Source organism: Aethalodelphis obliquidens, unplaced genomic scaffold, assembly GCF_003676395.1.
Source record: "Aethalodelphis obliquidens isolate GAN/ISIS:26980383/991018 unplaced genomic scaffold, ASM367639v1 scaffold17, whole genome shotgun sequence".
NCBI classification, from domain to species: Eukaryota; Metazoa; Chordata; class Mammalia; order Artiodactyla; family Delphinidae; genus Aethalodelphis; species Aethalodelphis obliquidens.
This window is the reverse complement of record NW_020837961.1, coordinates 18023631-18049313: the sequence shown is the minus strand read 5'-3', so window position 1 is coordinate 18049313 and position 25683 is coordinate 18023631. Positions and strand designations below refer to the sequence as shown.

The window sequence follows — 25683 nt, the reverse complement described above, 5'->3', positions numbered from 1 at the left end:
GTTACTATTATGTTTTATTCACTAGGACATCATTCTGAAGGTAGCATTAGAGGGAGAAAAGCTGAAGGCAGAAAGACCAACTAAAATGTCATTATGATGGTCCAGACAAGGAACTGAGTCAAGACAGAGACAGCAACAGCAGTGGTAGAAAGGATGGGATTTAATTAAATATTTAAGACTTGGTGTCAAGAAGGAAGTGATGGGTAGAAAGAGAAATCTGGGCTGATTTTCAGTCTTCTGGTTTATGTGACTGGAGATGGTGATGCCACCATCCAAGACTGAATATCTCTGTAGGACAGATTTCTGTGAGAAGACAGCGGATTCATTTTAGACAGGTTGAATGTGAGTGTCTTATGTAATGCCTAAGCAGAGTCACCCAGTTAACTGCTGTGTATACATTTCTCGAGAGTTCAGCTGAGAGATCTGGATTAGAGTTGCTACTCTGGAGTTATCATTATATAGGCATTGGTAAAATCATGAAAAATGGATGCTATTAGAGGGGTAATGACAAACCTGGGGATAATGCCTGCGTTTAAGGAACAATCAAAGGAAGAGGGGCCACAGAGAAGATTGAGAAGTTATAGTCAGAAAAGTTTGTGGGGAACTACTATAGACTGAATGTTTGGGTTCCCCTGCAGATTTCGTATGTTGAAACCTCATCCCCAATGTGATGATATTTGGAGGTGGGGCCATTGGGAGGGTGGGGGCCTCATGAATGGGATTAGCGCCCTTATAAAAGAGATGTCAGAGAGCTCACTTGCTCCTACTGCTGTGTGAGGACACAGCAAGAAAATGGGAGAAGCCCATCAGATTTATCCCTCACAGGAAACTGAATCTGCCAGTGACTTGAGTCTTCCACTGCCTTGATCTTGTTTACTGATACCTTGCCTCTGGTCACCTCTCTTTCTCAGCCACTCCTTCAGGAGGTTTCTGTACCATCCTCCAGGCCTAATTTCTCAAGGATCATGCTCTGTCATCAATTATTTACTCTGTCTCATACATTTCTGACTTCTTTTCTACTGGTTTCTTTCCCTTTTCCTAGAAACACTTGAATCTCTTCCATGGTGCAAAGTCTTTCCTTGACTCTATAATCCTCTCATGCTACTGACATGCTTTTCTTCTCAGTCAAGCTACCTGAAAGAGTGGTCTACCCTGAGTGCCTTCCCTTCCTCTGCCCCAATCACTCTCAATTCACATTAACAGGAATGTCCTTGTCCCAGCCACTCTACTCCTTTTCTATGGACAGAAAGCACCAGTTACTTCCTAACTGTCAAGCCCAGCAGGCATTCTTGAGTCCTTCTCTCCTCAACTTCCACTAACACTATCCCCTCTTCTTGGTTTTTGTCTTAGTCTATTTGGGATGCTATAACAGAATATCAAAAACTGAGTGACTTATCCAACAGAAATTTATTTCTCACAGTTCTGGAGGCTGGGAGACCAGAACATTTAGGGCCTTGGCTTTTACTCAATTCAAATAGGATGCCACAGGGTTTTGAGGAGAGAAGTAAAATATTGATTTTAAGACATCTTGAGATGTTATTTCTGTCCCCATCATGTAACCTCTTTTCTGAATCATGAACAACTAATCAAAATTGCTAGCTATTCTATGAAAATGTTCTACTAGGGGATGGTGTCTCAAACATAAATAGTTTAAGGTCAAATCCCTGTCTATGAACTTTTTTTTTTTTGCGGTACGCGGGCCTCTCACTTGTTGTGGCCTCTCTTGTTGTGGAGCACAGGCTCCCGACGCGCAGGCTCAGCGGCCATGGCTCACGGGTCCAGCCGCTCTGCGGCATGTGGGATCTTCCCGGACCGGGGCACGAACCCGTGTCCCCTGCATCGGGAGGCGGACTCTCAACCACTACGCCACCAGGGAAGCCCCCTGTCTATGCACTTTTATTTCCTTCATGGAAGTAGACGTCTAGAAACAGATAATATTGTTTCTGTTAAATTTAATCACATGGTTTACAAAATGTGTCTGTGGATAGAGAGAGAACCAGACCCATAGCTCCAGTGCTCTGCACACTTAACTGGGATACTCTGGGAACCGCAAACTACCTATGTAATAATTACAGCAGTTTCTTTTTTTGTCCATAGTACAGTGTTTGTGTGCTGGTCACAGATACATCTGACTTTTACTTAAACTGACTTTAATAGGAAAGGCACCTTGAATTTTTTTTCTTCCCAAATAAAAGCACGAATTAGAGCACATTTTTTTCATGTTATTCTGAATCACATAGCATCTTATCCAGAGAAGATAATGCTGAAAAGGGGAAGAAGAGGGAAAAAGAAAGTGTTCTCAGTGTCTAATAGTATGTGATTAATGTTCTAAGTACCACTGAGGAGACCTGCTGTAGCTGCCAGCAAGTACCTGTCATTAACATGACCAGGTATCTGCGTGGGGCATGTATTTGTCTGCTGAGCTCTATGGCTTGAAAGGGTAGTATTTTGCAAATGAGAGTATTATCAAGTCTTTAGTGCTGAATTCTGCACTCACAACTCAGCATGGATATACATTAAAATCTAAGTTAATTTGAAAAGGAAATTGCAAAGAAGAAATATAGCACTGAGTTCTACCTTACTGAAGATAAATGAACCTTTTCATCTGTACTCTCTTGCAGCAAACTGAGATAGAATGAAGATTGAATAATTATCAATTCCCTTTTAAAAAACTGTTATGTAAATAAATAAATGAATAGCTTGGAATGGGGAATTTGTACTCTTTTCTAGACAGAAAACTATGTTAATAAAATATGAACATACTATACAAAATTCATTGGAAAATCAACACAAAAAACATTAATTTGTGAAAAAAATCCCTAGAATTATATAGTAATGTCATTTTGCCAGAAAGCTTAAAAATACTGTAAGAGAAATTGAAATTTTAAAGACTACAGAATTAATTGTATTGTCCTATTTATGTTAGCATAATTTTCTAGTAGTAGGAGTTGGAACAAATTTAAACTCACATCCAGTAGAAAACAGAAGTTTCTCAAAGCCTTTTGTTTTATTTGTTCAGTAGTTATAGGACAAAAACAAACAAAAAACCCAAAATCTTCTATGGATGAAAATCCATTCCACTTTGTAAAAACATCAGGACTCTATTCAGGTTCACTTCTTTTTGGTTCATACCTCAAGCACGGTTTATACATTTGCCATGTTCTTTGTAGGGTTCAAGTAAAATATTATTGGGCTCCCACAATGGGAAATGCAAGGCATAATATTAGATTCTGTAGAGAACTCAAACAGGCTGTCTTTGTCCTCTAGTTGCCTCATCAAATTTGGGATGTGTGAACACTACTGTACTAGGAATTAAGAGTCCTGGACCTGACCCTGTCGCTCACCAGCCAGATCACCTTTAACAAATCGTCTAAACCTAAGACTTACTTTCCACTTTTATAAACTACTTAGCTTACTGTGAAAGTTTTCTTTGAAAATGTTTTTCATATGTCAGATTTTCATATTATTTCATATTATATATATATATATATTATTTCATATCATTTTCCTATCATTCCTATCATTTTATTTCCATTTTATGTCATATGATAATATGAAATTATTATCCATATAAGGTTAAATATGTAACCTTATAGATATATAACCTTATAACTATGTATAAAGTTGTATATATGTAACTTTATAGATATATAACCTTATAACTATGTATAAAGTTGTATATATGTAACCTTATGTGTAACTACATATAAATACATGTGTTTATTACAAGTACAGAATGAGTAGTAGAAAGAGCAGGGCTGATAAGATTCAAGACAAGTGAGAGTGCAGAGGGGAATGCTTTTGTTATAGTAATATAATATACATTTATATTTATATACATTAACTGTATGTCACATAGTGTGCGTGGTGATTAAGCATAGTATCATGCAATAAGCCAATGAGTAGATGTCTCATCCCCATTTGAGAGATGAGAACTCTGAAGTCCATTGGGGTTTAGTTACTTGTCCCAAAGTTACGCATGTAATGGCAGTAAAGATAAGATTCCAATCAGGTCTAATCAGTGCTAAAGCTCACACACTTGACTGCAACGCCAACTTCATCTCAAAGGGATTTACTAGAGGCGAGGCTGGAGAGGAGAGAACCAGATTGTATTGAGAAGAAAGGATATGGCGGTGCCACGCTAGGAAATTTGTATTTTGTCATTTAGGCAAAAGGCAACCATTGATTATTTCTGCCCAGAGGTGTGACATGGTGAAAGCAATGCTGTAAGAAGATTAGTAAGATCTCAACTTTACAGAAGTGGAAACATAATTGCTCACTTACTAACAATCTGTTTTATGTAACACAGAATAATGGAGACAAAGTCCTTGCTGGTTTTGAGTTCTTTGTTTTGTTTTGTGGGAGGTTGTTTTTTCTTTTTCTTCGAGGACTGACAGCTGTGAGTTATAATGAGCTTCCCAAATTTATCCATGCCTACTCTCAGCCCATGGAGAGTAGTAAATTGCTCTCGTTCTCATGACATATTTAGATCAGGAGAAGAAGTAGGGAGAGGGGGGTGGCACTGCATCAACTAATTAAAACTAATGTGGGATGATGAGCCTCCAAAAAGAAAAAGATCAGCAACGATGAAAAGAAAAAATAGCGCACAGGCAGGCACCTCAACCAGAGACAGTGGTGACCCAGCTCTCCCCTGGGGCTTCAGCCTACCCCTGCTCTGGGGAGACCTAGCCTTCGGTTTGGTTCACTGGGAAGAGGAGTGTGGCATTGGCATTGAGGTGGCTGGTCCACAGAGAGCTGTGGAGATGACATACCTGGGAGAGTGCAGACACGTCTCTGTGTGTCTCACAGCAGCTGGCCAGGATGCCCGGGAACTACGAACCATTCCTCAGCCTCAGGGACAAACAGCTTTGTGATTCCTTATTTCATGTGTTCTTTTATTTGCATCTCAAGGCCTGATAGTCACATCCCCATTCCTCTCCGTATCTTGCCTTTTTAATTGCTTTGGGATGAAAGAATCATAGGTTCAAAAAGTAATTTAGCAGTCCTCTCCTCTAGATAATACTAGAAAATCCCCTGTGTAATATGCCTGCCAGCCTCTACTCCATTAAGCAAACATTTATTGAGTCCTTCTTTTATGTAGATATAGGGGTACATATTAAGACAGACACTTAACTTACAATGGAGGAAAACTGCAGTAGAGTAATCAAACAATACCATATTTCACCAATTCGAAAATGAACTCTTTTCATATTCTAACCTCTCTGAAATTTGCCTGGGTCTCTCAATCACTAGCCAAACAATAGTCATGTTATAGTTCTCATTGCCTGCTCAGGTATGGGCTTGGTCGAAGCTGTTCATATTGTTGCCTCTGAGTTAGGTGCGTTGTTGGAACTGCATGTGTTGAGTTTAATCGCTATTTACAAACCGTCTTCAAAAATATTATTTGACGTTGAAACTAAATGTTATCATGTAAAAAGGCACAGAAACAGGACAATGAGGTCCAATAATTAGAGATGAAAATATTCACTATTGGAAGACCGTTTGCAATTTCCTGTTTTCACACAAAGCCAAAACCATATGCTTTATGGGACCTGAGAAATAAAGCTTACCGCAATCTGCTGAAGCCCATTAAATTTTCTTACCAACACAGGAGCAGAAGATTGCCTATCATACACCCATCAAGACAGTCCAGGAACAAATCCTGGTTATAGTACTCCTTTAAAAACACTGCGTTATGAATGCAGCCACTTTTGATAACATACATGATGATATTTGGTGAAAAAACATCGATGACTCTGATGTGAAAAATGCTTCTGATGAGTCAAACTAAACGGGAGGAGGATTTAGGAATATATGAATCAATATTTCTCTTATAAAGTATAAAACAAAGATTTTAAGTCATAAGAAAATGTTTCATTTTTTGTTTGATTTAGTAATACACAAAATAATTGGTGTTTCTTATAATCAGTGATATCTTAAGGTCATTGAAATATCTTAGTGACAATCACAGTGCAATATACTTTTTAATCATCAGACAGCCCTGCAAGGTGAGATATTATTCTTTTGGTTTTGCAGATGAGGTGACTAGCTCAATGTCTTAGGAAACTGGTACAGACGGTCCTCAACTCACAATGATGATTTTTTGACTTTACAATGGTGTGAAAGTGATACGTATTTAGTAGAAACCATACTTCCAATTTTGAAATTTGATCTTTTCCTGAGCTACCAGTACGTATGCCACTTTCCTCCTGATTCGCAACAGTGGCAGTGGACCATGGCTCCTAGTCAGCCACCTAATCACAAGCGTAAACAACAGATCCAGTAACCATCATTCTGGACCCAGACAACCATTCTGTGTTTTCCCTTCTAGTACCATACTCAGTAAATTACATGAGATACTCAAGACTTTAGTACACAGCAGGTTTTGTGTTAGAAAATTTGCCCAACTGTAAGCTGATGTAAGTGTTCTCAGTGCATTTAAGGTGGGCGAGGCTAAACTCTGATGTTTGGCCGGTTAGGTGTATTAAATGCATTTTCAGCTGACCTTATTTTCGACTTATGATGGGTTTATCAGGACACAACCCTGTCAAAGTTGAGGAAGGCCTGTAGTGGTTGGGAAACTAATAGTTGGTTAATGGTAGCTGCCACTTAAACCAGAGTTCAAGGGACTTCCCTGGCGGTCCAGTGGTTAAGACCTCGCCTTCCAATGCAGGGGGTGCTGGTTTGATTCCCAGTCGGGGAGCTAAGATCCCACATGCCTCGCAGCCAAAAAACCCAAACAGAAAACAGAAGCAATATTGTAACAAATTCAATAAAGACTTTAAAAATGATCCACATCAAAAACATCTTTAAAAAAACCAGAGTTCAAGCTGTTTACCCGGAGTAAGTTGCCCCAAGTGAAGAGGATCCTTAATCAAAAAGAAGAAAATTAAAGGGAGGACACAGGGATATGATGAATTAACCGTAGCAACTTGGTGCTTCACTCTTGGCTTAAATATTTCTAGGGTGGGTGAGCACATCATACAACACCACCAGTGACTCCATTCTGAATGCTTTTCTTGTTAGAAATGAATCTTTTTTTTTAAATTGGACAAATAGGCTTCCTTTTACTTTTCACTCATTCACCTTTATTCCGCCCTCCAAAAAAACAGAAAAAATAAACCAGATGTTTCATCCATAAAAGCCTCTCCAATACTTGGGAACCGTTATCATGTTGCCATCTATTTTGTTTCCTGGACCAAATTACCCCTGTTTTTCTTATAAAACGTGTTTTCAAGGCCCAAAATAAATGTTTCTCATATTCCCTTCGGATATTCTATTTTGTTGCCGTGTGTTTAAAAATACGGAGTTCAGAGTGAACTTTTGCCTTAGGAGTTTCAGCATAGACACGACACACGTTGAGTCTGCAGTCAACTAAACACTTCCAGGACCTTTTCAAGGTAATAGATATGAACCCAGGCTCACCTTTTCCTGAATTTTTTAAGAAGGATGTTTGTGTCATCTCTCAGGGCACATAACCCAACTCTTACTAGGATAGGGCAGACTGGAAGAGTTTGCGACCTTGGCATCTGCATGTGGAAGATGGTTCACCATGAAGATTCAGATGCTTGTGGTGGCAAGAAGTCACAGCGACGTAGCAGAGGTGTGACAGCTGGCATGAAGAGGCATCCTGCGTAGCTCAGGCCCCACAGTGAGACTGTCTGCGTCTGAACTTCAGCTCTGCTGCTTACCAGCTTGGGCAGGTTGCTTAACCTTTCTCAACTCGCCATCTGGAAAATGATGGTTAATAATTATACCCACCTTCTGTGATTATTTGAGGATTAATTGAACTTAAGCATATAAAATGCTTAGAAATATTTCACATATTTTAAGAACTCACAATACTCTTGTGTGTGTGTATGAGAGAGAGAGAGAGAGAACTCAAATAGTTGAGTTATAAATCTAGTGTATTGGTTTCCAAGGGCTGCCATAACAAAGTTCCACTGAAACGATAGAAATTTGTCTCACAGTTCTGGAGGTTAGAAGTCTGAAATCAGGGTGTTGGCAGGGCCGTGTTCCCTGTGAAATCTCTCGGAGAGGGTCCTTCCCTGCCTCTTCCAGCTTCTGGTAGCCCCAGGCTTTCCTTGGCTTGTGGCAGCATGACTCCTATCTCTGCCTCTGTCTTTACATGGCCTTTGTGTCTCCGTCCAAATTTTCCTCTTCTTATAAGGACACCAAGTCATATTGGATTAGGGCCCACCCCAATGGAGTATGACCTCATATTAACCTGGTGACATCTGCAAAAACCCTATTTCCAAAGAAAGTTAACATTCATAGGTACCAAGGGTTAGAACATCAACATAATTTTGAGGGGACAGAATTCAGCTCATTATATCTAGTAACAGAGAAGTTCAAAACAGAAAAACTGGATACCCCAGAAGCAAGTAGAGGACAGCCAATGGGGGGAGGGGTGGGATGGGAGATATAAGAACAGGTGATGTTTTGAGATTTAAGCAGTGAATAGGTACTAGAGGTTTCTATGAATAAATAATACAGCCCAAATTAAACCTCTGGGCTAAGATAAGGGAAAATAAGATTTCAGTTCTCCCTGGGGGCAAATTTGGACCCACATCCTAGAGGGCCTGCAATTCTGAACTGGGTACCAAGGTGTAAGCTGTAAACCCAAAGTTGGCACTGAGGATCCAATTTACTCGTGGAGGTGCCTCTCCTCAAACATGGAATAAATAACATCTTGACAACTTGCAGGTGTTAATACAGTTTTAACAGCCTTCATAAAAGCAGCATTGTTGATTTTGACTGCCTGGCCAATTTCCAACCTACATAGTTAGATTTTGCTTATGTAAGTTGCGTCTGAAGTCTCCTAGGGAAGAGTTATGTTTTTGTTTTCTGGTTGAAATACTTAACTAAGAATTTGCTCTGTATCGCCATTAGGCATTGTCTGCTCTTGAGAGCTTTACTGGTGGGTGAGTATGAGTTTGTTAGGTTTGTAAAATGTTTAAGGATACTATGAATAAAAGCTGCATCATAAGTAGAGGTTTATTTTAATTGCCTGTGTGTCTGTACCATCATTATTTCCAGAGTAACCAGTCTTGATTTCCCAAATAGAGGATTCTGACTGCAAGTAAGAAGCAATATGGCTGAAATATTAAGAAATATTAAGAAACTCATCTCTTTTGTATCTTAGTCAAAAAGTCTTTTGTAAATACCATATTAATGACAACTGTGGAAAGAGAAATACGGAAAGTGTGCTTAACGTAGAATTTTCTAATCCTTACAGGAATTTGCATCAACGAAGATTAGATCATCCCCTAAGTGGGTTTTTATATAGTTGTTTCATTTCCAGTTTTCCATGCCTTTCCAACACTTGATCTTTGTATGAAGACTGCTGCCATCTTCAGAGACATGAGTCATGGTACTTAAAATGTTTTCACCATATTTTAGACATCATAGGATACAGCAGGAGAAGAGTCGAGTCTTGGCATTCACAGTTTTCACATTCTAAGACTTGACCTTTCTCAATGGTTCGTTACATGTATTAATTTAGCTTATGCACTAGGCTAACAGACCTCTCAGCATCTGAATTTCATTTCAGCTTTTTTCTCTTATTAAGTATTGTGTGTGTGTTTAGCTGTATATCTGTGTATGTGTGTGTGTGTCTAGTATGTGTGTATATTTTCTATGAAAAAAGATCTCTATAAAAAAGACAGTCAATGCCATTGGAAGTAAGAAGTGATGAGGTGATGACTTATAGCCAGGAAAAAAAAGGCTTTAGATAAAGAATAGAATGCCATATTTTTTAGGGATTTGGGTCTGTACTATAAATGAATCCATCAAAATTTCTGTGCAGATACTAGACAAAGTGAACATTAAACTGTTTCACTGAGTTTTCCAGGTCTTGCCAACATTGCTCAAATGAGAACTTAAAACTCTAGCAAAGGCGCTAGAATGCCCACTGAAATGATCTTTGAGTTAAAAGTAGAATTTCCATCTTTTTTTTTTTTTTTTTTTTGGTGCAGAAATCCCCTGTTTGTGGTTGCCTGGAATATTTTTTCCATTCCCATTCTTTTTGATGATAGACTTTGCCCCCTTCCCATCAGTAAGTACGAGGGGGCACATGAGCTAGGACTGGCCAGTCAGCGTTCCCTGCACACAACGCTTGATTCATGAGTGAGCAGGGGACCTGCAAGGGGCCAGTCAGTTACTCCAGGGCTCAGTTTTTCTGGAATTGGTGGATCCATCTCTTAAGTCAGCGTGCTGGCAGGATGCTATTGGAGGATACTTGGAGTAAGTCCTAACTTCAGTAGCAGAAAATAAGACCAATGTGGAGAGAGAAGCTGATAGGAGAGTGAAAGTTAGGGAGGCTTTGTTTAAGTCCAGATTCATTTGTGCCTGAAGTCAGTGCTTATATTTTACTGTATCTCATGGGAGAATAATATGTTTAGTAATGTTTGTGGATTAGAGGATTTTCCAAGATATTGGGAGGAGATCCTTCATGTGGCTTAAAGGTTCTGTGGTATCTTACACCCTGCCACCTGTGTGCTGACAAGCATTTAGACTTCATTTCTGTCTGTGAAGTTTTGAAGTATTCTAATTCTCTGTGTTTTTAAGACATGTCGAAACTCTGTTTCATTTTAAATACATTATATTTACAAACACTGGAAAGTATTGTGTGCATCAATTAATTATTCAGAAACCTGTGAATATTTACTTACTTTAATAATGAATGCCAGTTAAGGGGCTTTATACATGATGGAAACTCAAAAGCATGGAAATAAAAACATGCTACTTAACACCAAAATAGTCATTTCTATATAATTTATTCATACGTAGTTTCTGTTTTAAATATTTCTGCAGTTATTTTTTTCTGATTCAGTCATGTTGTGGGAAAAGAGGTGAATAAGAAAGCAGTATCTCCCTACTTGCACTTTGCATCTACAGATTTAAAGTTGGGACCATCAGCTACCCAGTACCTAGCATTAAATAAAAGAAGGTAAATTTTAATATAAGATATACAGAACTCTTTATCCAGACTCATGCTAGTGATACTTTACTTTGAAATATTATTGTAGTCACTTATGGGGGCGGGGGGCAGCTTCGATCAAGTGAATCTAAAAAGAGCTATCATAGAGAAAAGGAACTTACCTTGAGTTACTAACCTGTGTCAGTTACTACAATATCAGATCTCATCTTCACAATCACTGTGCAAGGTAGCTGCTACTGTCCTTATTCTACACATTAGGAACTTGAGCCTTAGAGAGGTGGAGTGACTTACTAGAGGTAAGATAGAATATCTCTTGCCCAAACGGCTTCTCTTTGGATGAAGTTCAAACTTCCTGACTTGGATGACAAAACCCTTTTTCTCTGAACCTTGTTAATCTCTACAGCTTCATCACTTTTCATTCCTTACCTAGACTCCAGATAAACAGACCTCCTTTCACTTTCTAAAATTTGCCGCAAGTCGTTTTTTCTGCCGTGACCCCTATTACCTGCTCCTGTCCCCACCATCCTATGACTAAGTCCTCTTCATTCTCCAGGTTTCAGCTTATGTAGTGCATCCTCCAGGAAACTTCCCCAAGTCCATCATGCCCATTGCCTCATTCATCAATTCATTCAGCAGATATTTATTGAGGACCCCCTTTGTACCAGGCACTGTCCTAGGCACTAGGAATATAACAGGGAGCAAAGAAGAAAGAGATCTCTTCCTTTATGGCTTTTACTCTAGTATTGTTACTTATTTAGTTCAGTATCCTTCATTAGATACATGAGAGCTTTGATTATATCTAAGTTGTTCTATTACATTCTTAGGGTCTAACACAATGGGATATTGTAGAAATGCTGCAGGCTTTGATGTTTATCGAATCAGGGCACAAATGAATGACTTTACTTATTATTTCATTTATAATGGTTCAGGTAGAAGTATAAGAATGTTCTGTTTGGCCCCTTTTATCTTTTCACACTTCCACCATTATCATAGCAGACCTCATTGTCTTGTGATTGTATTATTGCAGTGAACCTCTAATTGGAATCAACCTTGCTTTCAGTTTTTCCACACCACTGAACTTTACATACAGCTGCCAGATTTATCTTCTTCTATTAGTGGAATCATTCTCCTTCAGACATCTCATACTGAAATCCAAGGCCCTTCATAATCTCATGACACATTTCTACTCGAATTTCTCTCCTGCTGTTTCACATGCACCTTCTTATCAATCCAAATTGTTTTGCGATCCAGTTAGTCTCGTTCATTTGCACCTTCCTACCTAAAGATCTCTTTCTCTTTTTTTTTTTGCGGTACGCGGGCCTCTCACTGCTGTGGCCCCTTTCCCGTTGCGGAGCACAGGCTCCGGACGTGCAGGCCCAGCAGCCATGGCTCACGGGCCCAGCCGCTCCGCGGCACGTGGGATCCTCCCGGACTGGGGCACGAACCCGCGTCCCGAACCCGCGTCTGCATCAGCAGGCAGACTCTCAACCACTGCGCCACCAGGGAAGCCCGATCTCTTTCTCTTATTCTCCGTTTATTAACAATTTTATCAACACTGCAAGTCACTTTCCTTCAAATAAGTCTTTTTTGATAATCTCAGCCGATCTTCATTTCCATAACTTCTGACTTTCTGTAAGACTTCTGTCTATATCAGTAGTATTCATAAACAAGTTTCAAGCAGCAGAATCTCCCCTGGGGGTACCCCACCCCAGCGCGCGCACAGACGCGCGCGCGCGCACACACACACACACACGCGCGCACACACACACACACACACACACACACACACAGAGAAAGAAAAAACCCTACATGAAACTCCAAGGGATAAAAACAATAAAAGTAGAGCTTATTGTAATAATGACCGCAACACTCCTCATGTATCCTTCAGCTCTGCAGAACACATTTGAAGCCAATGTGTGACCTCAGCCACCCTGGTCTTTGCGTGGTCTTCCTCTTCGCAAGGCAAAGGTCAGAGTGGTCAGGATGACTTATCTCTGCTAAGAGGAAAATTACTTATTCATGAAACAGAAGGAAAGGATCATATTTGCCATGCCTGCCTCGGCAAACATTTTCAAGCCCCATGTTTTTGGCTTCTAACCACTTCCTAGGAAACATCCATAAGACAGAGATTTTATCCCTATCTGGTACCTACTCATATGTGTAAGTCTTATATCCCAAGTATACTTTATATTTCATGAGGGAATTAATTGTGTTTATATTCCTTTAGTATAAAATTATATATTATTCTTTATTTCATATTTGTATGAGCTTGTCTTCCCACCAGTTTGAAAGAATAATGGCTGATTTGTAATTCACCGTAACACCTAACACATCGGAGATACTTATTAACTACCTGCTGGTTAAGACTGCATAAAATATCCTCGTTTATGAAGTTAGCTGTTGTTTCCAATTATAGACAGTTTTGTCCCATCTGAAATGTGAACTCTCTGTGTAAAGCACCAAATCATCTTAGGAGAAATCAAGTGTTCTTTTGTAAAATGTAGTTGAATTTGTGATGTGACTAATAGCAAAGACATTTCATATTTTAAAAGCCTCTGTATTAAGAACCTTAAAATTTTTTGTTTAAAATGCATTAATAAGGAATATAGAAGATGGAAAGAGTTCTGGAAATTTAATGAAGTAGGTCTATAAGGAAATGAAACCTGAAGTTATGTGATTTTATAAAACAAACTTTTTCCTAGTAAAAGTCACCTAGTTAGTAATTCACCAAACACGTTATGAACATGTTTTTCAGTTTTTTTATATTTTGTGAAGGGAAAGAAAAAGGTTGATTGATAATCCTGACTGGTCTTTTTAGCAATTCAAATATATAACAACATTCATCATTTCTAATTGATGAAAATTAAACTAAATCTGAAATTATAGTTACTAATGAATCACAAGTTATGATGAGTTATCAGCAGCTATTTTCTGTTTTCCAAACACCTGCATTAATTTGCCATGATGGCTCAGTTTATATGCCATATATAACATGTTAGGAAAACATGATTTTTGCATAATTTAATTAGTTATGTGTCAAATGCTAAAGAAACAAGAAACGAGACATGATTCAGGCTCAAACTGGTGACCAGCACATATGTAAATGGACAGAATATACAAAGAAGTGATGGATGCTATGGTTTCAATCAATTTAGGTAACTGTGACTCATATTTATACTCACAAAGATTAACAGAATTGATGGTTTGTATCACTGTGGAATACAATCAGCCCCATAAGAGAAGTCTTCAGTTAAGTGAATATTAGTTCTGACATGGAAATTTGTGATAACCTAGTACAGATTTTTTAAAATTTTAATTGATTCCCCTTTTGAATACATAAAACAATCTCTTACCCTTTCTTAATGAATTTGAAATTTCAAAATAAAAGTATCATTACTAAAGGTAAATGTGAAGTATTTATAATTTGACTTTTATTTTTAGAAAAACTGTATATGTGCTTCCCTCTGTTAAGAATTTGACAGGTGGTAAACAGGCAATGAAATGATTTTCCTGGATGGGAGACCTAAGTCTTAAACCCATACTTCTTGACCATGAGTCAGTGCTCAGATGTTTCAGGATGGAGAGGGAAATACTCAGATGTCAGGAAGCCAGTACTTTTTCATGCCATTTTGTATATGTATGTCTTCTCAAGTGTGCTCTAAAGTTCTTGAGACCAAGTTCCATGCCTTCCATTTCTTCACTGTCTCAGTATAATTAAACACAGTAAAAAGTACTCAGCCTTTGATGCTGTTTATTTATCATTTTAATTCAGCGCTTTTAGTAAATATTTCATATTTCAATGTTTTATTCACTTTTTCCCAGATATTCTGGAATATCTGCTTAATGAAAGGTAGACAAGGAAATGATAGATAGAGGAAAACTAGGCAGAATTAAGAAACAGGCTTATTGCCTTTGTCAGAATCATGTTCCCGGAAATATTTTTTCTTAACTAATTTTCAAATCAATGTGTTCTAACATGTCTGTGTGGTTCATGTATTTTTAATAATCACTCAATTAAGAATTAAAAATCCCATTTCCAAATATGCCCCATATAACAAATAAACATATATTTTTGTTTTGTTTTTTTAACATCTTTATTGTAGTATAATTGCTTTACAATGGTGTGTTAGTTTCTGCTTTATAACAAAGTGAATCAGCTATACATATACATATCTCTTCCCTCTTGCGTCTCCCTCCCTCCCACCCTCCCTATCCCACCCCTCTAGGTGTTCACAAAGCACCGAGCTGATCTCCCTGTGCTATGCGGCTGCTTGCCACTAGCTATCTACCTTACGTTTGGTAGTGTATATATGTCCATGCCACTCTCTCAGTTTGTCCCAGCTTACCCTTCCCCCTCCCCATATGCTCAAGTCCATTCTCTAGTAGGTCTGTGTCTTTATTCTCGTCTTACCCCTAGGTTCTTAATGACCTTTTTTTTTTTCTTAGATTCCATATATATGAGTTAGCATAGGGTATTTGTTTTTCTCTTTCCGACTTACTTCACTCCGTATGACAGACTCTAGGTCCATCCACCTCACTACAGATAACTCAATTTTGTTTCTTTTTATGGCTGAGTAATATTCCATTGTATATATGTGCCACATCTTCTTTATCCATTCATCTGTTGATGGACACTTAGATTGCTTCCATGTCCTGGCTATTGTAAACAGAGCTGCAATGAAATTAGAACACTCCCTAACACCATACACAAAAATAAATGCAAAATGGATTAAAGACCTAAATGTAAGGCCAGACACCATCAAACTCTTAGAGGAAAACATAGGGAGAGCACTCTATGACATAAATCACAGCAAGATCCTTTTTGACCCTCCTCCTAGAGAAATGGAAATAAAAACAAAAATAAACAAATGGGACCTAATGAAACTTAAAAGCTTTTGCACAGCAAAGGAAACCATAAACAAGACCAAAAGACAACCCTCAGAATGGGAGAAAATATTTGCAAATGAAGCAACCGACAAAGGATTAATCTCCAAAATTTACATGCAGCTCAATATCAAAAAAACAAACAACCCAATCCAAAAATGGGCAGAAGACCTAAATAGACATTTCTCCAAAGAAGATATACAGGTTGCCTACAGACACATGAAAGAATGCTCAACATCATTAATCATTAGAGAAATGCAAATCAAAATTGCAATGAGATATCATCTCACACCGGTCAGAATGGCCATCATCAAAAAATCTACAAACAATAAATGCTGGAGAGGGTGCACCGTTGGTGGGAATATAAATTGATACAGCCACTATGGAGAACAGTATGGATGTTCCTTAAAAAACTAAAAATAGAACTACCATACGACCCAGCAATCCCATTACTGGGCATATACCCTGAGAAAACCATAATTCAAAAAGAGTCATGTACCAAAATAAACATATGTTTTTACTGATGAAATGGTAGCACATAGTCTGTCCTTCTTTCCATCAGGTCATTTAAGTATTATCGGTTAGGAATAGCACTTATTAGCCTTGTTTACTTAGTAGTAGACATAAATAGAGCTGACTACTTGAAAGTCAGTGGTAAGTAAAAACCCTTTTACGAATATCCCCACTGCCTGTAATTGCCAAATTAGTGATGAATAAGTGGACTTTCGAATTAAATATCATTAGTTGCTTTCCTTGAGTTTTAAAAATATTAAAAACAAAATAATCTTTTAAATCGTCAAAATTTGACGAGTATCATGACAAGAATAAGAGATGACTCACTTTTTTCCTACTCAGAAGATTTTTCTTAACCGAGTTTTCCAGAAATCTAAGAAGAGTAGTTTTTTTGAAAATCCATTTGGTGAAATACCTTACATTTCTTCTATTTACCGTGTCACTTTCAGCTTTTAAAACATTACTACCATTACACAGCCAAGGAACAGAGTGGTCTTGTAAATGAGCTCTGCTACAAAAGAAAATGAGGCTAACTGGAAACTCATCATGGTGCTGTTACTGGCTGAAAGATGGGTAATATCACTAAAGCCATTTGGAGATATTTCCACTCTTAAAAAATGGAAATTGTGGAACATGAGGCCCAGTCTATTTGATTTCAGGCTTAACAGCTTTCAACATATGATAGCATACATTTGGATAAGAAGTGGAAGAAAATTGAACGACTTTTTGTATGTTTTATTTATGGCTACATTGACTACAGGTACTGCAATCATCTGTCTAAATCTGGCAAAGATGTTTCTTAGGTAGACAACCTCTGGAATAGTGGCCACATCTGCCATTTCACTTTGTGTTAGTGCATTCTGTGTGCCACAGCGTGCTGAGCCTTTTTTTCCCCCTTATATTATTTCATTTAATTTTTAAAAACTTATTTTAAAACGGTTTATTATGAAGCCCCTTATAGATGAGCCATCTGAGGCCTCCTACACAGATTAAGTTTTTTGTCCTAGTTACACAAGTGGCGATTTATAGGGCAAGGTAGTCAAAGCCTAAAGAATTGCAGTAAAAAAGAATAGAGTGTGACTGTGTGAGGAGGAGATTGGGAAAAGCATATTAGAAGAGCCCATGCTTTCTTGAGATGGTCAAGCTGATTCAGGGAGAATTAATGAGAAAATGATTAACTAAAAAGCCACAGCTTACTGATTAAGGTCAGTTAGGAGGAATACACATACAAAGCAAAAACTCACAGACAGCAGTTATGAAACTGAGCAGTTTAGCTTCATAGACTGTGTTCTCAACCATTACACGCTACTGCCTCTCACCCAGGAAGAAATAACATGTCCAGGAAAAAGCCAGAATTGAAAGTATACTGTGGCCACAGTTCCCAGACAATTAAAAAAACAAAACAAAACATAAAACACCCCTCCAGAAATACCAGTTTGGAAGACCTAAGATGGGAATGCTAAGGCATAGATCTATAACCCCTAGGTCTGATTACCATAGTGAGAGCCCAGTTTTTAGGGTCCTGGAGGGAGTTCATAGGATCTGAAACCTGGCATCAGTATTTCAAAAAGTGAAGGGAACGATCTCTCGTTTATTAATAAATATATATTACGTAAGATATCAAGTTTATTTATATTTGGCTGAAATTATATCATCTCATAGTTCATCCAGTACTCTTTATTGTCTGGTGATGACAATCAAGGGTTTAGTGAACTACATAATGTAAGTAAATCACATATCAAATAACTGATAGTTTCCAGGACTGATCAAACTTGGACATATGAACATAATGATGACCAAATTTAAATAACGCTATAAGTATTGTACATATTTACTTATTGTTATTATTTACTACTGTCACTGCCATGACTGTGACTTAAAATAATTCCATAATGTTATTAGGAATCTTTAACAGTTAGGCATTTTGTTAAAATCTGGATTGGTGCTGAAATGGAAAAATAGTGATAATAGATGGAACAAATACATTCTTATTCAATAGATTAAGTTATTCCAGTAAACAAAATAAGAAAAATCTTGATAGTGAGAAAACTCATCTTTAAGATAAGAAATAAATACGTGTTTCAATCATTGATTTTTCTGCTGATGGGGATAAACAGTGGATTTACCATGGTGCTGTGTATGCTTGGTCCTTCTATAAAGCAGTTTAAAAATGCAGACTCTTCTAGTTTCTTTCCATGTAATTATAAACTGAGTTATAAACTGAGTTATAAACTGAGATTTATGGGATTCATGAAGTATTCATATTTAGTACTGGATTGTTGCGATTTTATTATCTATTGTAATCTACAGTATATCCCATTCTTGTTTTTTCAATTGTCCTGTTACATTTCTCATTAACGCTGGCTAACAGTTTATCTTTGTAAAAAAGCATCATAAATATAAAGAAAATGTTTGAAATTATTGCTGTTAATCTACACTGGTGCTGTTATTGTTTTGTATTTAATTTCATTACTGACATTTCAAGGATTTTAAAAGAAAAAATATAGTTTTTAGGAAATTTTAATTATAGACTTTTCATTATCATTTTATACTATCAAGCCCTGGTTAAGAATTCATATTTTGTATTTTATAAAGTACCTAATACATATTTAACATTTGAAAAGTAATATTCATTATGGGGAAAATATTAATTATTTTGCAGTATACCTCTTTGATGAATTAGAGCCCTGTTATTTTTTTCTTGGTTAGTTTATTTTACAGTTGATGAAGCTCTCTAGATGTATAGTGAATGCTGTAATGAAACTCACTTTTATCTCAGTAATTGCCTGATTTCAGAAGTTTGCACATTCTGCTAATGAATCACACATATTCGGGCAGGCTGGTTTGTACTTGAACTTATCATCCACTAAAGTTACATAAGCCTGGATGGTCTACAGGGGGAAACAGATACGTACTTGTGGTACCCACTGTGTTTAACATCTAACAAAACCTCTAAATGCAAGATCGTTCTCTGCAAAATTGCAGATTTTGGAAAAGAAAAAGGTGTAGCAGATAGAGGATTCAAAAACCAAACCAGTAAATTAATAGGTTAATCTCCTCATGCTGAGAATTAGACATAATATTAGTTCCTTAACATTAGAACTTTTATTGTCTTGGAAAAATGTGTCTATTATGGAAAAAAAATTGGGTTGCAGTAAATGAAGTTGAAAGGAGAGTGGAATTCTAATGGTGAAAATTGCTCAGCAATTCAGTAATGTCTTCTCTAAGAGAAAAATTACAACCTGTTAGTTTCATGTGAACTGGAAAAACGTGTAGAGGTAGTTATTCTACTTCATGCACATCTTCCACGATGATAAAAGCCAGTATTTTGGAGGAACTAAAAGATCTTTATAGAAAAATAAACAGTGAGTCAAGAATTAAAAGCTCTTGACTTCTAAATCATAATACTGATGCAATTTTGAAATGCCAGTCCATGAAAAATCTATTTTCACCTGCAATGTATTATTTCACTGATTTGTTGTTGTTGTTTTCTGTAAGCATTCTTTAAACTGGAATTCTATGACATTATAAAAATTTTGCTTAGTGTCAGTACGAAGTTGACCCAATGATTTTCTTTGGATTTCCTTTAATATAGGCAAGTAAACAGGGCCAAATGCATAAGTCTGAGCATTAGTTCAAAGCTATTCTAAGTAGTTTTATATGAAAGTATGTATTTTTATCTTACGTTTCTTTATATGTTTTCCACTCTGGATGGCAGCTGTAGCAGAGTTCTTTTCAAGCTATCAATTGTGTAGCAATTATACTGGGACCTCATCCTAATATGTTCAGTGCATTCTACTGTTTACATTTTCTAATGTAGCGATTTAGTTGCCAATGTAGATTTAGAAAACAATGGAATTCTTTGAAAAAATAATTAACTTATAATATGAGTATACTTATTTGCAGAATCACTAAATTGATTTAGACATGCATACTTGATTACACATATAATGTACGCAGGGTTGTTGTTTTGAGCACCTTTTCAACAGAGAGTTAGCAGTACTTCTGTTAGTCTGGAGATGCAAGGCCTAGGCTTGGTCCTGGTTGTGCTTATCTTTCTAACTTGTCCTCTATCCTTGAGATTATTTTCTCAAGGGTCTGTTTGTCCTCAATATGCTGGCCATTATCTTCTCTCCTGAGCAGTGTGCCAGTTCTAGGGACTCTTAGACTCGCCCTGTGACTGACTCGTTGTCTAGTTTGTAGATCCCAAGAGCTTTCTCAGCTAACTACAAAGAGCCCCTTGTTCCTGCCCCAGCTGTTTATTGCATTTCTCTTTAGCACTACTTTGCTGTAATCTACAGTGAGTAAAGTCTTGACCTTGTTTAATGACTCCCTAACTGCTGCACTGACCACTAATCTCCAAATACTTCCTCCTTTGTGGTAGGTGGCTTTACACACACACACACACACACACACACACACACAAACACATTTAAATTAATGTTTATATTTAGATATACTTTAACCTCCTAAGTCTGTGATTTCAAAGTTTAATAACTAGCTCTCTAGCAATGATATGAGAAATAAAAGCTATTTCCTTCCCTAAAAAACAAAGACAAAGGCTTTCTGTATGTTTTCTAGTTCCCCCTTTAAAATTCTGTACTCCTCTTCAGAAGCCTTAGATCAAAAGTTACTGAGACCATTCTTGTGTGAGAATCATTTCCAGTAAACTTTTATTTACTGTGGGTCAAGAGTTACTGGGGGAGGGAAGCAATATTAAAAGGCAATTACTCAAAAGTAATTGTTTGCTTAGGTATTACTTAGTAGTTGGTTATTTAGGCATAACTTATGTATTTCCTGATAGTAGACGAGAATGAAGAAATAAATGTGTAAGCATTGCAGGATGTTGATCCCTCTTGCACCATTTGGTTGTACTGAGGATGTTAGAACAGCCAGGTTCAAAACCACTTAGTCACCTGACTTAGAGAAGGGACCAAGGAGAAGATAATGGCAACCTTACCACCTTCTCAACAAATAGATTCAACTGCTCAGTGTACCTGGTAGTTCTTACTTGTCCAGTATAAAAACAAGTGGAGGACTGCATCAGGTTGCTAATGGCTGAGGGTAGCAGTGGTCCAGAGAAAAACCCGTATGCTTTCTTTTGTTATCTTTGATGTGTTCATTTCATTAAATGCCATAACTATACATCTGTGATGGAAATATATACAATTCTGGTAATAATCTATTGAAGAGATATATATTTTTGAATGTTCAGCCAGATGGATGGATATTTCATAGAGACTAGCTTTTACTGCCTGTACTGTGTTCCTATGTTTTTGGTGCTTTTTCAGTATCGTAGGTCTCTTAGAGCTAGCCCCTAGTTGAGTTCCTGCCTGCCAGCAGTGTTTCGTTGGAAATGAGAAGCAAATAATGGGAAGCTAGGGGAATAGGGGAAGCAGGAGTGTTTGGTGAAGAATGAGCTTGCCTGGAAGGTAGAATAGAACTTGTCAAAGCCTGGCTGTTCTAGAAGTGCTGTTAAAGCCAATGACATTGAAGATGAAAGGACCTAGCCTCGTGGGGAATTAGAGGCTGTGAGCAGCCAAGCAGATGGTTTGCCTCATTAGCTGACATTTGTTGTACTTTACTTCTCTTTGGACACCAGTGTGTTAGGTACCCAAGAGAATGGAAGGTGCGGGCCACGGCATTACAAAGAAGGCAGGTTACCTGGTTATACTTCTCACTTACCATCACGTGGAAGTACCCTTCCCTCTGTGTGATGCCCTGGCCCTACCCTCCATCCTCTTGGGTACCTAAGTGTGGATATACCTCAGCATGGAGATCGCTTTCTTCCTGATGTTGGATATTAAAATAGTAAACGTTCCCAAATATTAGGACTTTGGGATAAATCCTTTATCTGAAAGCTGCAATGCACAAGGCCTGAGCAACAGCCAATTCAAATGCACAAGTAAATTTGCTCTTTGTCGTCACCTTTGTTAGATTCACTCCTCTATCCTAGACTCTATCAAACAATCACTTCAATATTATCCTTTCACATAATAGGAAATCCCGATCTCACACCAACCTGGAATTAGCATCGAACTAAGTTGCCTTTCCAGTGTGTATCTCCCCCACATGTGAACCCTGTGAGGGGAACTGCCCAAGCATGCAGAATGAGGGCTGAGTGTGCCGAGACAGACGGTCAAAAGCCTAGGTCTGTTTAGTCTTACTCTCTGGATAAGAGTCATTGAAGATCTTGTTATAAATCTGCATTTCTGGAGATTCTGTTTCAGGACCCAAGAATCTGTAGTTTCAAAAGTTCCCCAAGTGTTACTGATGTAGAACCAGGTCAAGAAACTACCATAAACTGTGTGGAGTTCCCACATTCTCCCCCAGTCTTGCCGCACACTAATTGGAAAGTTGTGACTTAAAGGCTTAAAACAGGCACCATCTCAGACCAGTCGAAGACCTTCAGCTTCCACCAAAGCAAAGTCCAACTATTGTCCAACTCTGTCAATCCCAAGGGCCCCTCAAAACCTTGACTTCTTCGTTAATGGATTTCCAAATTCAGCACAGCACAGGCCCAGTGGAAGAATCCTAGGGTAGCACGTTTCTCATGTACCTTTTGGGTGGTAGGTGCTATTCTCCACCTGGTCAGTGAACCAAACTGACGGCTTCACACAGGCTATAGTCCTCGTGTAGGTTATGTTCCAATGGGAAGAATCAGGGAAGAAACAGGCAGGCAAATTAATCAGCTAGATCATTCCTGAGAGTAATAAGTGGATGAAGAAAGTAAAACAAGTTAATGGGAAGAAGAAGAATTTTAGAGAGAGGTAGCTCCTTTATCAAAAGACCTCCTTAACGCTACTGACATGTAGCTGAGACCTATTGGATGAAAAGGAGTCAGTCTGTGAAAATACAAGAAAGAAACGTGGCTTATTTGAGACAGAGAAGACTGGCATCTAGTGAACAAGAAGGGCAATAGGATGGTGACTAGATAGATAGATAGATAGGTAGATGATTGTTTTTTAAAGTTAAATAGCTTTAACTTAAACTGACCTGGGAAATCCTTACATCTCTAATAAAAATATCTCAATTTTTCGGGTGTATTTTATTTGAACTACTGTTTTCTTTCATTGGGCTTTGCATATTTTTTATGATTGTATGTGCAAGTTGCTTTCCTTCGCTGGACATTGTCATAAGAAGTCCTTACTGTAAAAGTATGATTTGAATTCTGTGGCTGGTCTAAAGTAAAGTCAGTGATGATGTGGCCATCATACAAGTAACTGAATTTCAGGGTATTTTGTTTTCCATGCCTACACCCATTTTGACCAGGGGACCTTTTAATAATAGCGTAAAAATATGATTATTAGACTTGCTACTATAATACAAATTCCAAATAATGTTTGAATCCTCCATCCTACCCCATCACCTGGCTTCATGTTTTCCCTGAGCCTTACCCCATAATTGACCCTCTGATAGGATCCTATCCCTCTGATAGGATTCAGGATAGAGAGAGGGACAGTGGCAAGGAAGTGTCCTGGTCACAGGTGTTAACATTTGACGGCTGCATCAGTTCAGCTGAAACAAAGCACCCTGCTTCATACTTTCTTTCCCTGAAGTTCCTTCCTTCAACTTCTGAACTTAATGGAGAGCATGTAAAGAAAGGCTTGGTTTCCAGCCAAACCTTTTTTGTTTGTAATTTCTGGTTTGAAACATAACATGACAGGTGTAAAAATGCCTGCCATTTGAGAGAAACCTGTGATAAGTAAGCCATACCAACTGTAATTTCAAGGGATAAATCAGTGGAAGATGAATTATCTTATTACTCATTAACTAATAAGTTTATTCTTGCCTTCTTAAAAATTTAGTAATACAGATATGCTAATTCAGTCTTCTAAATGGATTTATTATTAGTCCATTTAAGTTTTAAGAATTGTTTTATTATCTACTTATTTTTAGTTGTATTATTATTATTATTATTAATATCAGTTTTCACAGCTCTAAATGCAGCATGCAAGTCTCCCCAGAGTGGGTACTGGCATCTGTACCCGGCAGTGTTTGAACCATGACACTTGTTGCTCTTTATTTCTTTCCCTTTGGTTAAAATACAGTATATGACATGTCTCTCACAACCCAAATTCCTCATTAGGCCAGGATAAGGACCCGTTTGCAAAGTACTCAACTGTAAGAATAAAAACGATTATTTATAAACAATTTTCTAGTATGATATTATTTCAGAAGTGGAAGAATATGTTTCTGGCATTTGTACTGTGTATCTCTTGCTCATGAGAGGGAAGAAGCTATGGGATTGGAATTTGCAGAATGCCTTAGCAGTTATAGCTCCTTGTAATTTACATCTGTTTTGATAGGTTCTAAGCTTTTTGAGTGCAGGTATTCTAAAATACCGGTCCACCTGACCGGTACCTGTTTCAGGCTTATAGAACTCTGGGTCCTTACTAGCTGTTCCTTGATGGTAAGAATGGGGATTTATAGGACATTTTTATTCACCCATTGTTTTATAGTTTTTTCATCAATGAACTTCTTTGACTCATTTTTCTTTCTATCAGCTTTCATCAGATAAAGGAATGAGGTTTAAAACATTTCAGCTTACTTGTGATTACAGCATAAGAATGTGTTAAGATAGCATCCTTTGGCCTCTTGATTTCCTATTCACTGATAACATTCATTCTATGAACCTCTTAGCATTAAAGAAACAGCCACATCACGTACATCATTCAAGCATAAAATTGTCTTAAGGTAGTAAATATATACACATGTATAAACCATATAAATGTCAAAGATATTATAACATGATGGTTGACAGCAAAATCTTTGAATTAGACAAATCTGAATTGAAACTCGGTATCGTTCTTTTTTTTTTTTTTCAGTTCAGTTCAGTTGTATCATTCTTTTTTTTTTTTTTTTTTTGCGGTGCGCGGGCTTCTCACTGTTTTGGCCTCTCCCGTTGCGGAGCACAGGCTCGGGACGCTCAGGCTGAGCGGCCGTGGCTCACGGGCCCAACTGCTCCAAGGCATGTGGGATCTTCCCGGACCAGGGCACGAACCCGTGTCCCCTGCATCGGCAGGCGGACTCTCAACCACTGCGCCACCAGGGAAGCCCATATCATTCATTTTTAACAGTGATCTCGCCTAGCCACATAACCATAATGGAGATAATATTTATTTTTTTAGGGCTTTGAAAGTAGTAAATGAAATAGTAAGTACTGAATAAGGAGTTTTAAAAAGAGAGACTACGTAGCTTTTTGAAGAATTTTGGTTTAAAAGAGAAGGTGAGAAAGTTAAGAAATGTCAATTACCAGTCATTATTTATACAGTTTTACAGGATTTTTTTAATTTCACAATTTAAAATAAAATTTGACATTTGATACCAGGGTACATCTTACA

The 25683-nt window shown here is 37.8% G+C and overlaps 1 protein-coding gene across 1 annotated transcript in view; it reads left to right on the top strand.

Annotated features, from left to right (window-relative positions):
* Positions 1–25683, top strand: part of PPP3CA (protein phosphatase 3 catalytic subunit alpha) — a 299648-nt gene that overhangs the window by 195181 nt on the left and 78784 nt on the right. The gene's annotated exons all lie outside the window — the stretch shown is intronic.